Source organism: Balaenoptera borealis (assembly GCF_965194805.1).
Source record: "Balaenoptera borealis genome assembly, chromosome: 14".
Taxonomy (NCBI): Eukaryota; Metazoa; Chordata; class Mammalia; order Artiodactyla; family Balaenopteridae; genus Balaenoptera; species Balaenoptera borealis.
Window position 1 is genome coordinate 19678402 of NC_138875.1, and position 12059 is coordinate 19690460.

The following is a 12059-nucleotide window of genomic DNA, read 5'->3' on the forward strand; positions in this document are numbered from 1 at the left end:
AAACAGGCACTAAAGTCACAGCTTCCGTGAAGACATCGTCTTGGGTTTTAATAGCCTCAGAGGGATCAAAGTGAAGGCCCAAGGTGGGATATAGGACTGAGGTTCCTATAAAATGGGGGGAGACTGGTCAGTGTGATTAGGTCATCTGTGTTTGCTAATTGGCGGTAATTGAAGTTAGGCTCCTACCCTCCCACAGAGACTGGTAGGTAGTAGGCACTGTCTTCCTTGATGGTTACATTTAAAGGTATGGATGTATGGATCCCAGGTCCTTGAGAAAGATAGTCCTGGGTTGTGCAGCTGGCAAGAGGCTGGGAGAACATCTCAAAGGGACAGAGAAAAATATTTAAAATTGAAAGTTCTCTAAAGAAAACCTCTAAAAAAGGGGAGGTCAGGGACCTATAGTCAGTAAGTTTGTCTAAAATTTAGTCAGCTGAGGGGAATACTAAGGCCATCTTGGTCAGGTACGATAGTATGTGTTTAACAACTGGCTCTCGGAAGAGGGGGCCTGATTTGTAGCATTTGACAATTTAAAGAGTGTAAATATTCCCACCATGGTCAGTTTCAATTTGCCAGTGTGATGTTGCTGAGTGCAGAGTTGGGAAGACAAGCCGACAGGTCTCATGAGCTAGTAGGAGATGGTTCCAGCTCTCCACTGGCCATAGGCGTGTACTGACTCTATCTAGCTTTGCATATGGCCTGGGAAAGATGCCCATGATATATTAAGTAAAAACTAAAAGAATGTTATTCTGCTTAAAATCTAGAATATTATTCCATTTTTAATGCGTATATGTTTGAAAAATTTACAAAAGCATTTATATAAGCATGGAGAAAGGCATAGAAGAATACACAACAGATGGTTAACAGTTTACCCAATAGGGTGGAAGTGTGGAAGATTGTCCTTAATTTTTTTTTTTTTAAGAAATCCCACTCTGCATTACTTCCCTAATTATAATGAGTATACAGTGTTTTCTAATACAAGTTACTTATGTGGTAATGTACATGAGTAACCAGAATTTGAATTCTTCCTTCCCATCCTCTTCCCCTTCTTCTCTGAGCCTAAGGGGACATCATCTCTTTGACAGTTGACTTCTGTTCATTTTGGCTTCTGAAAGATGACTAGGCAAAACAAAACAAAACACAAAAAAATGAAGAACAAACAAAAACTAATTCCCTTGAAGACTTTGGCTTAACAAAATTCATTAATCTACATTTTGTATTTCTCAGATAGAATAAGCAAAAAAATCACTGGTTAGTTATTTTTTCAGAATCTTTACATGGCCCTCAGCTCAGGACATTGCTTCACATGACAACTAATGGTAGCCCTATCCTTCCAGGTGCTCAGACCAAAAACCTTGGTATCATCGACTCCTCAATTTCAATCACACCCCATATGTGATCCACCAGCAAATATTGTTGGCTCTTCCTTCCAAACATATCTAAAATGCAATCTCACTTCTCACAGCCGTACACCACCAACATGGTTCAAGACACCATCATTTCTCACTGGCTGTCTTGCTTTCACTCTTAGCTTCCCTCAGTCTGTTCTCAATATAGCAGCCAGAGAGACTTTATTAATATGGAAGTCATATCATATCACTCCTCTGCTCAAAGGCTCTGATCGTTTCCCCATCTCCCTCAAAGAGGTAGTGACTCAAAGTCACTACAATGGTTTACAAGGCTCTGTGGGATCTGGCCCACCCCCTACCATAAATTCTCTGATATCAGCTCCTATATCTGTCCCAGACACTCAAGGCACTCCATCCACATTGGCCTAGAGACCAATTGCCAATCACATTTCCATCTAGATGCTCAGAGACCATTGCCAATCACATTTCCGTCTTAGGAATGTTGCACTCACTATTCTATCTACCTTGTTATCTTTTTCCACCAGATATAATTATCACTTTCTCACTTCCTTCAGATCTTTATTCAAAGGTCAGTTTCTCAGAGAGGTCTTCTCTAATCTCCTGATTTAAAATTGAGCACACAAACACATACTAGCCCCCTCATCTGTTTATCTCCTTTATTTTTCTCTAAAGCAATTACCACCATCCAAAATACTATATATTTTACTTAGTTACTTATATCAGAAAATTATCTAAAACTTTTAAATAGGTAAAATTTGTTAGCAGAGGCTAACTTGTAGATTTTTGACTGGTAAAGATGCAAGTAACTTCTGGTTTGGTGGGACAGATGAAACCAAAGTTTATGGTTTATGTCCCCATTGGTCATTAACCAGTTTTGTATCTAATCCAGCAAACTTGTCCTAACATTGACTATAAATACCTAACTTCTCAAATGATCTTGAAAGTTGTTTTAATGTCTTACTTGTTCCCTTATTAATGAGGTGAATATAATCTTTGACACGTGTCTATTTTATAGTTGCAAAAAAGTCATTACAAGATCCTCTTGAAAATTGTACTTTAACACTTTATTGCCTGTCTCCTCACCTTAGACTACAAGCTGAATGAGGGAAGGAATTTTTGTCTATATTACCTGGGCCTACCACCATTCCTGGCACACTGTGTGCACAAAACCCTGTAAATTGAAAATTTCACTTGCAGGAATTCTAAATAATCTTGAATATCTCTCTTCCTTCTATTGACTTTTAAACATGATACGATAAATCTCTGCTCTTCTTCTACTTCTATTGCTTTTTCCCAGTAAAGGAGTGGGAGAAGAAAAAGTGTTTGTTTCTGTCATGAGACTCCCTTCTTGGTGCAGATCTGTGGTCAGATGAGGTACTTCAGTGGAATGTCTAGCGGGAGAGAAAATTAGTCCAGGAAAAGTACTAACGAGTTGTATTCATTGCATATATGAGCAGAGACAGATAACGTCAGACTAAACTGAAAGCCATTGACTGGCAAAGAGAAATCATTTTATGGTTTCCAACTCTTTGTTAATGGAAGGAATTTTTACAGGAACTCTGCCTAAGTCATTTCCAACCAAAATTTTTCTCCTCTTCAACTAGGAAAAAAAAGAGTGAAGAAAACCATCAAGAACAAGAGGAAAGAACATTTTGGGGGTCTTATTTTTCAGGTAATTAACTTAGATCTCTGCTTTGGCAGCTTAGTTCATGCCTGCTAGAAGAAAGGATAGGGAAGGATGGATGTGGAGAGAGGAAAAGTATTCCAAAATCCATCCAGACAAGAACTTGAGCTTTTTTTTAAAAAAATATTATTTATTTATTTATTTGTTTGTTTGCTTGCTTGTTTGTTTAGGCTGTGCCCGGTCTTAGTTGCGGCACAGGGGATCCTTAGTTGCGGCATGCGACTGTTAGTTGCAGCATGTGGGATCTAGTTCCCTGACCAGGGATCAAACCCAGGCCCCCCGAATGCGGAGTCTTAGCCATTGGACCACCAGGGAAGTCCCAGAACTTGATCTTTTAAGATGCACTAGGGGGCTTCCCTGGTGGCACAGTGGTTAAGAATCCGCCTGCCAATGCAGGGGACATGGGTTTGAGACCTGGTCCGGGAAGATCCCACATGCCATGGAGCTGCTGAGCCCATGCGCCACAACTACTGAGCCTGCACTCCAGAGCCCGTGAGCCACAACTACTGAGCCTGTGTGCCACAACTATTGAAGCCTGCGCGCCTAGAGCCCGTGCTTTGCAACAAGAGAAGCCACCACAATGAGAAGGCCGCGCACCGCAGTGAACAGTAGCCCCTGCTCACCACAACTGGAGAAAGCCCGCACGCAGCAATGAAGACCCAGTGCAGCCAAAGATAAAAATAAATAAATAAATACACTTAAAATGCACTAGGAAGGGTCTTGGGGAGTGCTATCCAATAGAAATATAAAGTGAGGCACAAATGTGAGGCACATGTGTAATTTTAAATTTTCCAAAAGCCACACTAGAAATAAAAGTGAAATTAATTTTAATAAGAGATTTTACCTAACTCAATATATACAAAAATGTTATTCCAACATGTAGACAATATAGAAAATTAAGAATGAAATATTTTGCACTCTTCTTTTTCATACTAAATCTTCAAAATCTGTATTTTACACTTACTGCATATCAAGTGTCCAATAGCCACACATGGCTACCATATTGGACTGTGGAGATCTAGAAGGAAGCTATTCCCTTTACGCAGCCCTAGACTAGTCATTTACACCTCTCCTTCTGTAATCCAGTGATATAGCCAAGGATGTTATTATCTTTATAAGGCTAGGTGAAGAGACAGAACTAAAATTTATCAAAAGGCCACAAGAGTTAACAAGGAGCACTACCTTTTTTTTTTTTTTTTTAGACTGCTACAAAGAATAAGGCCTTAGGCCAAACTTTTGATCAAAAATATAGCCCTCAGGGCCTTCCCTGGTGGCCCAGTGGTTGAGAATCTGCCTTCCAATGCAGGGGACATGGGTTCGAGCCCTGGTCTGGGAAGATCCCACATGCCACGGAGCAACTGGGCCTGTGAGCCACAGCTACTGAGCCTGCGCGTCTGGAGCCTGTGCTCCGCAACGCGAGAGGCCGCGACAGTGAGAGGCCCACGCACCGCGATGAAGAGTGGGCCCCGCTTGTCACAACTAGAGAAAGCCCTCATACGGAAACGAAGACCCAACACAGCCAAAAATAAATAAATAAATAAAATTTAAAAAATATATATATATAGCCCTCAAGCAGTTTCCTCCAAGAGCTTTCTGTTCATTTAATTCTTTTTTTTTTTTTACATTTTATTTTATTTTTATTTTATTTTCAAGAAACACATTTTATTTTATTTTCATTTTATTTTTATTTGCAAGAAACACATTTTTAATGTTTGGATTTTTCACAGTTTACACTTTTTATTCTTTATTTATATATATTTTTTGGCCACGTGGCATGCAGGATATTAGTTCCTCTACCAGGGATCAAACCCACACCCCCTGCAGTGGAAGCACGGAGTCTTTCTCCTTTTTTTTTAACATCTTTGTTGGAGTATAATTGCTTTACAATGGTGTGTTAGTTTCTGCTTTATAACAAAGTGAATCAGTTATACATATACACATATCCCCATATCTCTTCCCTCTTGCATCTCTCTCCCTCCCACCCTCCCTATCCCACCCCTCTAGGTGGTCACAAAGCACCTAGCTGATCTCCCTGTGCTATGCGGTTGCTTCCCACTAGCTATCTATTTTACATTTGGTAGTGTATATATGTCAATGCCACTCTCTCACTTCATCCCAACTTACACTTCACCCTCCCCATATTCTCAAGTCCATTCTCTACATCTGTGTCTTTATTCGTGACCTGCCCCTAGGTTCTTCAGAACCTTTTTTTTTTTTTTAGATTCCATATATAAGTGTTGGCATATGGTATTTGTTTTTCTCTTTCTGACTTACTTCACTCTGTACGGCAGACTCTGGGTCCATCCACCTCACTACAAATAACTCAGTTTCGTTTCTTTTTATGGCTGAATAATATTCCATTGTATATATGTGCCACATCTTCTTTATCCATTCATCTGCTGATGGACACTTAGGTTGCTTCCATGTCCTGCCTATTGTAAATAGTGCTGCAATGAACATTGTGGTACATGACTCTTTTTGAATTATGGTTTTCTCAGGGTATATGCCCAGTAGTGGGATTGCTGGGTCGCATGGTAGTTCTATTTTTAGTTTTTTAAGGAACCTCCATACTGTTCTCCATAGTGGCTGTATCAATTTACATTCCCACCAACAGTGCAAGAGGGTTCCCTTTTCTCCACACCCTCTCCAGCATTTGTTGTTTGTAGATTTTTTGATGATGGCCATTCTGACTGGTGTGAGGTGATACCTCATTGTAGTTTTGATTTGCATTTCTCTAATGATTAGTGATGTTGAGCATCCTTTCATGTTGGCAATCTGTATATCTTCCTTGGAGAAATGTCTGTTTAGGTCTTCTGCACATTTTTGGATTGGGTTGTTTGTTTTTTTGATATTGAGCTTCATGAGCTGCTTGTAAATTTTGGAGATTAATCCTTTGTCAGTTGCTTCATTTGCAAATATTTTCTCCCATTCTGACGGCTGTCTTTTTATCTTGTACAAAGCTACAGTAATCAAGACAGTATGGTACTGGCACAAAAACAGAAATATAGATCAATGGAACAGGATAGAAAGTCCAGAGGTAAACCCATGCACATATGGTCACCTTATTTTTGATAAAGGAGGCAAGAATATACAATGGAGAAAAAACAGCTTCTTCAGTAAGTGGTGCTGGGAAAACTGGACAGCTACATGTAAAAGAATGAAATGAGGACACTCCCTGACACCATACACAAAAATAAACTCAAAATGGATTAAAGACCTAAATGTAAGGCCAGACACTATAAAACTCTTAGAGGAAAACATAAGCAGAACACGCTATGACAAAAATCACAGCAAGATCCTTTTTGACCCACCTACGAGAGCAATGAAAATAAAAATAAAAATAAACAAATGGGACCTAATGAAATTTAAAAGCTTCTGCACAGCAAAGGAATTCAATTCATTCTTGAAGGCAATATTTTCTAATGATTTAGAAGCATATGAAGGGTTAGATCTGAATATCATGTATTATGCTTTGCATCTTTATGCTTCTTTATTTGGCTTCTTGTAGTCTCTACAGGGGCTTCCCTGGTGGCGCAGTGGTTAAGAATCCACCTGCCAATGCAGGGGACACGGGTTCGATCTCTGGTCCAGGAAGATCTCACGTGCCGTGGAGCAACTAAGCCTGTGCGCCACAACTACTGAAGCCCCCACGCCCTAGAGCCCACGTGCCACAACCACTGAGCCCGCGTGCTGCAACTACTGAAGCCCGTGTGCCTAGAGCCTGTGCTCCGCAACAAGAGAAGCCACCACAATGAGAAGCCTGCGCACCGCAACAAAGAGTAGACCCCACTTGCGGCAACGAGAGAAAGCCCGCGTGCAGCAACAAAGACCCAACGCAGCCAAAAAAAAAAAAAAAAGAATCTATATAAGACAAAATTTATTTTGTGGGTCCCCAAATTGCTCTTTTCTCAGTACCTTCATTTTAACCTAATGGTCATAATTGTTTCTAATAATAACTATAATTATCCTTCATATTTATATTAGTTTTTCACACATATTATCTTGTTTGATCCTCAGAGCAATCTCATGAGGTAAATCCAGTTTATGGGGGAGGAGATTATGATTCCCATAGGGTTCAGGGGCTTATCAAGGTCACACAGCTTGTAAGTGGGGAAAAAAAATCAGAACTGAAACGCGTCTTGGTTCATGAAAACATGTTAAACAAAGATCTTCCTAAGGTGAATTTTCAGATATTTTTGGTGCTGGTTTTACTTTTTTTAGAGACGTAATTTATTACATTATTGACACATCATTGTGAGAATTATGCTGCAAGAGCATTTCCCATGAAATTTTCTCGGGCTTAAGTAGTTTTGTATGCCTACCAAACAAATCACCCTTTAAGTCTCTCTCTCCATAAGCTGGCAAAGGCAAGGACTGGGAATTATTCAGGAATGTCTAGTTTTATGTCTGGGACATAGTAAATACATCACATATTTTGATGAATGAATAAATGAATGCAAATTTGTTTCCAGCCTTTTCAAATACCTTTATATTGAGGCAATGTAAAAGGGACATGCTATAGAAATTATTTCCTTTATTTTATTGAAGGGAAAATTTATGCACAAAAAGTGTTACTCTGGGTCAGCATTGTTCAGTAGAGATATAATCCAAGCCACATACATAATCTTAGATTTTTTAGTAACCACATTTTTTAAAACATTTTTTAAAAACAGTGAAATTAATTTAAACAACATATTTATTTGACCTAATATATCCAAATATTATCATTTGAATATTTCATAAATATTTTTAAAATTGTTAATGAGCTTTTTCCAGTAAGCGGCCTGAGGTGACCTCTAAAAATGGTTCACCATTCACTTGACCCAGAAAACCCCACAAACATGCAAATCAAGAGGTTCAATCCTTCATGTTCACTTTAAGAACACTCGTGAAACAGCCCAGGCCATTAACGGTATGCATATCTTAAAAGCCACCAAGTATCTGAAGGATGTCACTTTACAGAAGCAATGTGTGCCATTCCGTCGTTACAATGGTGGAGTTGGTAGGTGTGCCCAAGCCAAACTGTGGGGCTGGACACAAGAGTCGGTGGCCCAAAAAGAGTGCTGAATTTTTATTGCACATGTTCGGAAATGCAGAGAGTAATGCTGAACTTAAGGGTTTAGATGTAGATTCTCTGGATATTGAGCACATCCAGGTGAACAAAGCCCCCGAGATGTGGCACAGGACTTACAGAGCTCATGGTCGGATCAACCCATACATGAGCTCTCCCTGCCACACTGAGATGATCCTTACTGAAAAAGAATAGATTGATCTTAAATCAGAAAAAGAGGTTGCACAGAAGAAAAAGATATCCCAGAAGAAACTAAAGAAACAAAAACTTATGGCCCGGGAACAAATGCCACAAAAAAAAAAAAAAAAAAAAAGCAAATAAAAATAAAAGCAGAAAAAAAAATTGTTAATGAGATAGTTTGCATTCTTTCATTCATATGAAGATTTGGACATTTGTTGTATATTTAACATTTAAAACACATCTCAATTCAAACTAGCTACATTTCAGGTGCTCACCAGCTATGTGTGTCTAGTGGCGATTGCACTGCATAGTACAGTCTTGGGATGCAGCAGAGAAAGAACTTCAGCCCTCTTCTCTTCCCATTTCTCACCATCCCACAAATATTTACTAAGCACCCACCATCTTTTACCAGAGAGAAGGAAAAAAATCAAACGAGGCTCTCAACCTGTCACATATTTGAGGAACACTAAATTGAGAGATTGAAAATACAAATGGAACATGTCAAACTATACATCCCAATAGAACTCTGACCCACAACTTCCAGCAGCAACTAGCAAGGAAAGGCAAACCACAATCAGCCTAGAATGGTCAGGACTTGGCCAATGACTGATAGCTTTCCTAATTTTTGCCCCCTCTCCCAACTCAGGATCATTCAGAGAAGGCCAAATATGCTCCCCAAACCAACCATATAAGGTGACCTGATTCTAGTTTACCTACCTCTAGCTTCCCCATGCCAACAGCCTTCAGGTTCACCTGAAGCCTTCCTTTTTTCCCCACTATAAAGCTTTCCCACTCCCCTACATCCTCTGAGTCTCCACCAAACACAAGTGCTGGTGGCTGACACCCTTGCTATACAGTGAGTTCTGAATGAAGAGCCTCTGTTTACTGTCACACGGGTAGTCTTCGTTTATCTCCACAAAATCTTTGATTAGTCTTTTCTTAATGACTAAAATAATCAAACTTCCTCTTTAAACTTTCCTTGTGGGTTCAGCTTTTCATTTTATTTGTAACATTCATTCATGCAATGACTATTTCCTGTGTCTTAGTAGGTGTCGGCCACTATGCTGAGTCTTTGAAAGTAAGTAAAGGACCAGAGATTCAGTCTTTTCTCTCAGGGAGCCTAGAGCTTAGCAAAAAACACATACAAATAAATGTTTAATAACATTTGTAATAAACACTACAAAGGAAATCAGTTACTCGAGGAAATATATGCACGCCCATGTTCACTGCAGTGTTATGCTCAGTAGTCAAGATATAGAAACAAACTAGGTGTCCATCAGTGGATGAATGGATAAAGAAAATGTGGTATATACATACAATGGAATAATATTCAGCTACAGTAAAGATGTAAAAACATGGATGAACCTTGAGTATATCCTGCTAAGTGAAGTAAGCAAGACACAGAAACAAAAATACTGCATGATCTTACTTACATGCAGAATCTAAAAAAGTCAAATTCATAGAAGCAGAGAGTAGAATGGTGGTTACCAGGAGCAGGGAGGTGGGAGAAATGGAGAGATGTTTGTCAAAGGGTACAAAATTACAGTTATGTAGGATGAGTAAATTCTAGAAATCTAATGTACAGTTTGGTGACTATAGTTAATAATAATACTGTAGTTTACTTGGAAACTCACTAAGAGACTAGAAAGAACTCAGGTGCTTTCACCACACAAAAAAAGAACCATGTGAGGAGATGGATTGATTAGCCTGACTGCAGTAATCATTTCACAACGCGTGTATATCAAAACATTATTTTGTATACCTTAAATATGTACAATTTTTATTTTTAAAAATAAATTTTAAAAATTTAATTTAAAAATGCACTACAAAGGAAAGTATATTATGATACCTCAACGTTTCAATTTTCATAAGATATGAGTGCCATTCCTTCCCAAGAAAAGACTTTTATTCTGCTATTTAAACTTCAATAAATGCTTGGCAAAACTAAAAATACTGTTTTCCCAATAGATTTGCACACTGAAGATCAGACATTTTTCCTTATTGTCCTGTTTCCTTATCCCTTTTTGCTTATTTCTCATTTTACTTCAAGTGAACACTCCCAAATGGTTTCTGGCACTCCTTCAGCAAGAGATAAAGAAAGGAGACAAAAAGTTTTCTATTAAATAAAATAACTATAGCTCACTCAAGGGTAGTTTAAATAATTGTTCTCCAATTTAATGTTTATTAATAACTATTTTATCCAGGCAAAAACTTTGCCAAGTTTTGACTAAATTAAACCTGAAATAATTTTCATTACTGCTGAATTTCAGATAGTTCAAAACCCAGAATCCAGAAGTGTTTTCTTCTCTCCACTTGGGTACCTATTAAAATTTCACTAAAATCATTTTTAAATCTTGGAAAACTACATCAACTTAAATAAGTGTAAAATTAAAATCAATTTCAATTTTACACTTATTTGAATGCTGTGTGTTTTTAAATCATTCTTTCATTAATGTATTTCAATTTATATGGATTTTCTTTGGCTAAGAAAAATAGTTAATTAAGTGGAATATTTAGTAAAATAATATATGAAGTATTCTGAGATCTGGAGCCTACAACCAGATGCATCTAACTTAATTTACCTTCATGACAGTTTAAGCAGTTTACCTGAGAAATAACTTCAAAAAATTTCTCAATTATTAATGATATATATGTCATTATTATCTTTTTGTTGCTTATATCCTTGGACTTCTGATATCTTACTGGTCTAACATCATAAAATCCAGGCTGACTCAACTAATTTGAAGTGAATGTATAATAGCATATCTATTGACCTCACTTAATGATACAGTCAAGTTTACCTTTCAAGACCATTACTTAAATCGTTCAGAAATTTTAACTGCATATTTTATAAAATTCTAATTGCATTATCAAATAAAATATGAATATTCTAATAATGTATATTTATCAAAATAAAACTGTGAAAAATAAAAGCCTTTGAAATCTTCAAAGTAAAATAACATCAAACATCAAGATGCCATTATTTTCAAAAGGGACTCAGAATTCCTGGATAATTGGAATAGAAGTTACACTCCAAGCAATAACTGTCCAAAGAATCAGTTTTCGTTTACACTGTACCATGTAAAAGATAAACTTTTACTCAGAGCTTGGCTACAAATTAGATACCTCTTGGTCCCTGTGAGTTTAGATAATTTTATGTCCTCTGAAAAATCACTCCATTTTTCTAAAGTAATATAACCCTTCAACAATGAACAGAAAACAAATAAGGAATTCAGCCTGCTATAACGCTTTCTTAGTTTACTGGTTCAGAGAACAATTTATACCACACCTGTGTAAATCGTTGTAAGTGCAAGGACCTCTCTGCAGAATAAAAAGAACATCTTTCCTGTGGTCTGGCTGTCTGTCTTGATCTCACACAATCTAAAAAGGCTTTCCTCAGCTGGGCCTGAGGAACAAATTCCTGAAGATGCTGGGTAAGCGATCACGAAGGACAGGCACGAAGTATAGCGTTCACCCACTGTACAACTAGGGAAGGACCCATAGAGATCTGAAAGGGCTGCCCATAGGCAGTCTGCATACACATCCCCATCGATGCTCCCTTTTCTCTCACTCTTCTCACAAGAATAATTTTTTCAAGAATGCCTCTTCCTGGGATTTGGATCATAAATTCATGAGATACTCATACTTTCCATCAGTATGGAGTTTAGTTATTCTTTCCTCCAACTCACTTACATAATCTTCAATTAAGCTGTTTCCAAGACACTTCAATCTTTAAGTCTCTCTTTTTTTTTTCCTG

At 37.9% G+C, this 12059-nt stretch overlaps 1 pseudogene across 1 annotated transcript; it reads left to right on the forward strand.

Annotated features, from left to right (window-relative positions):
• Positions 1 to 1815: 1815 nt before the first annotated feature.
• On the forward strand, positions 1816 to 9648 carry LOC309611142 (large ribosomal subunit protein uL22 pseudogene; annotated as a pseudogene). The gene has a single exon. The product of its transcript is annotated as a large ribosomal subunit protein uL22 pseudogene (transcript).
• The last annotated feature ends 2411 nt before the right edge of the window (positions 9649 to 12059 follow it).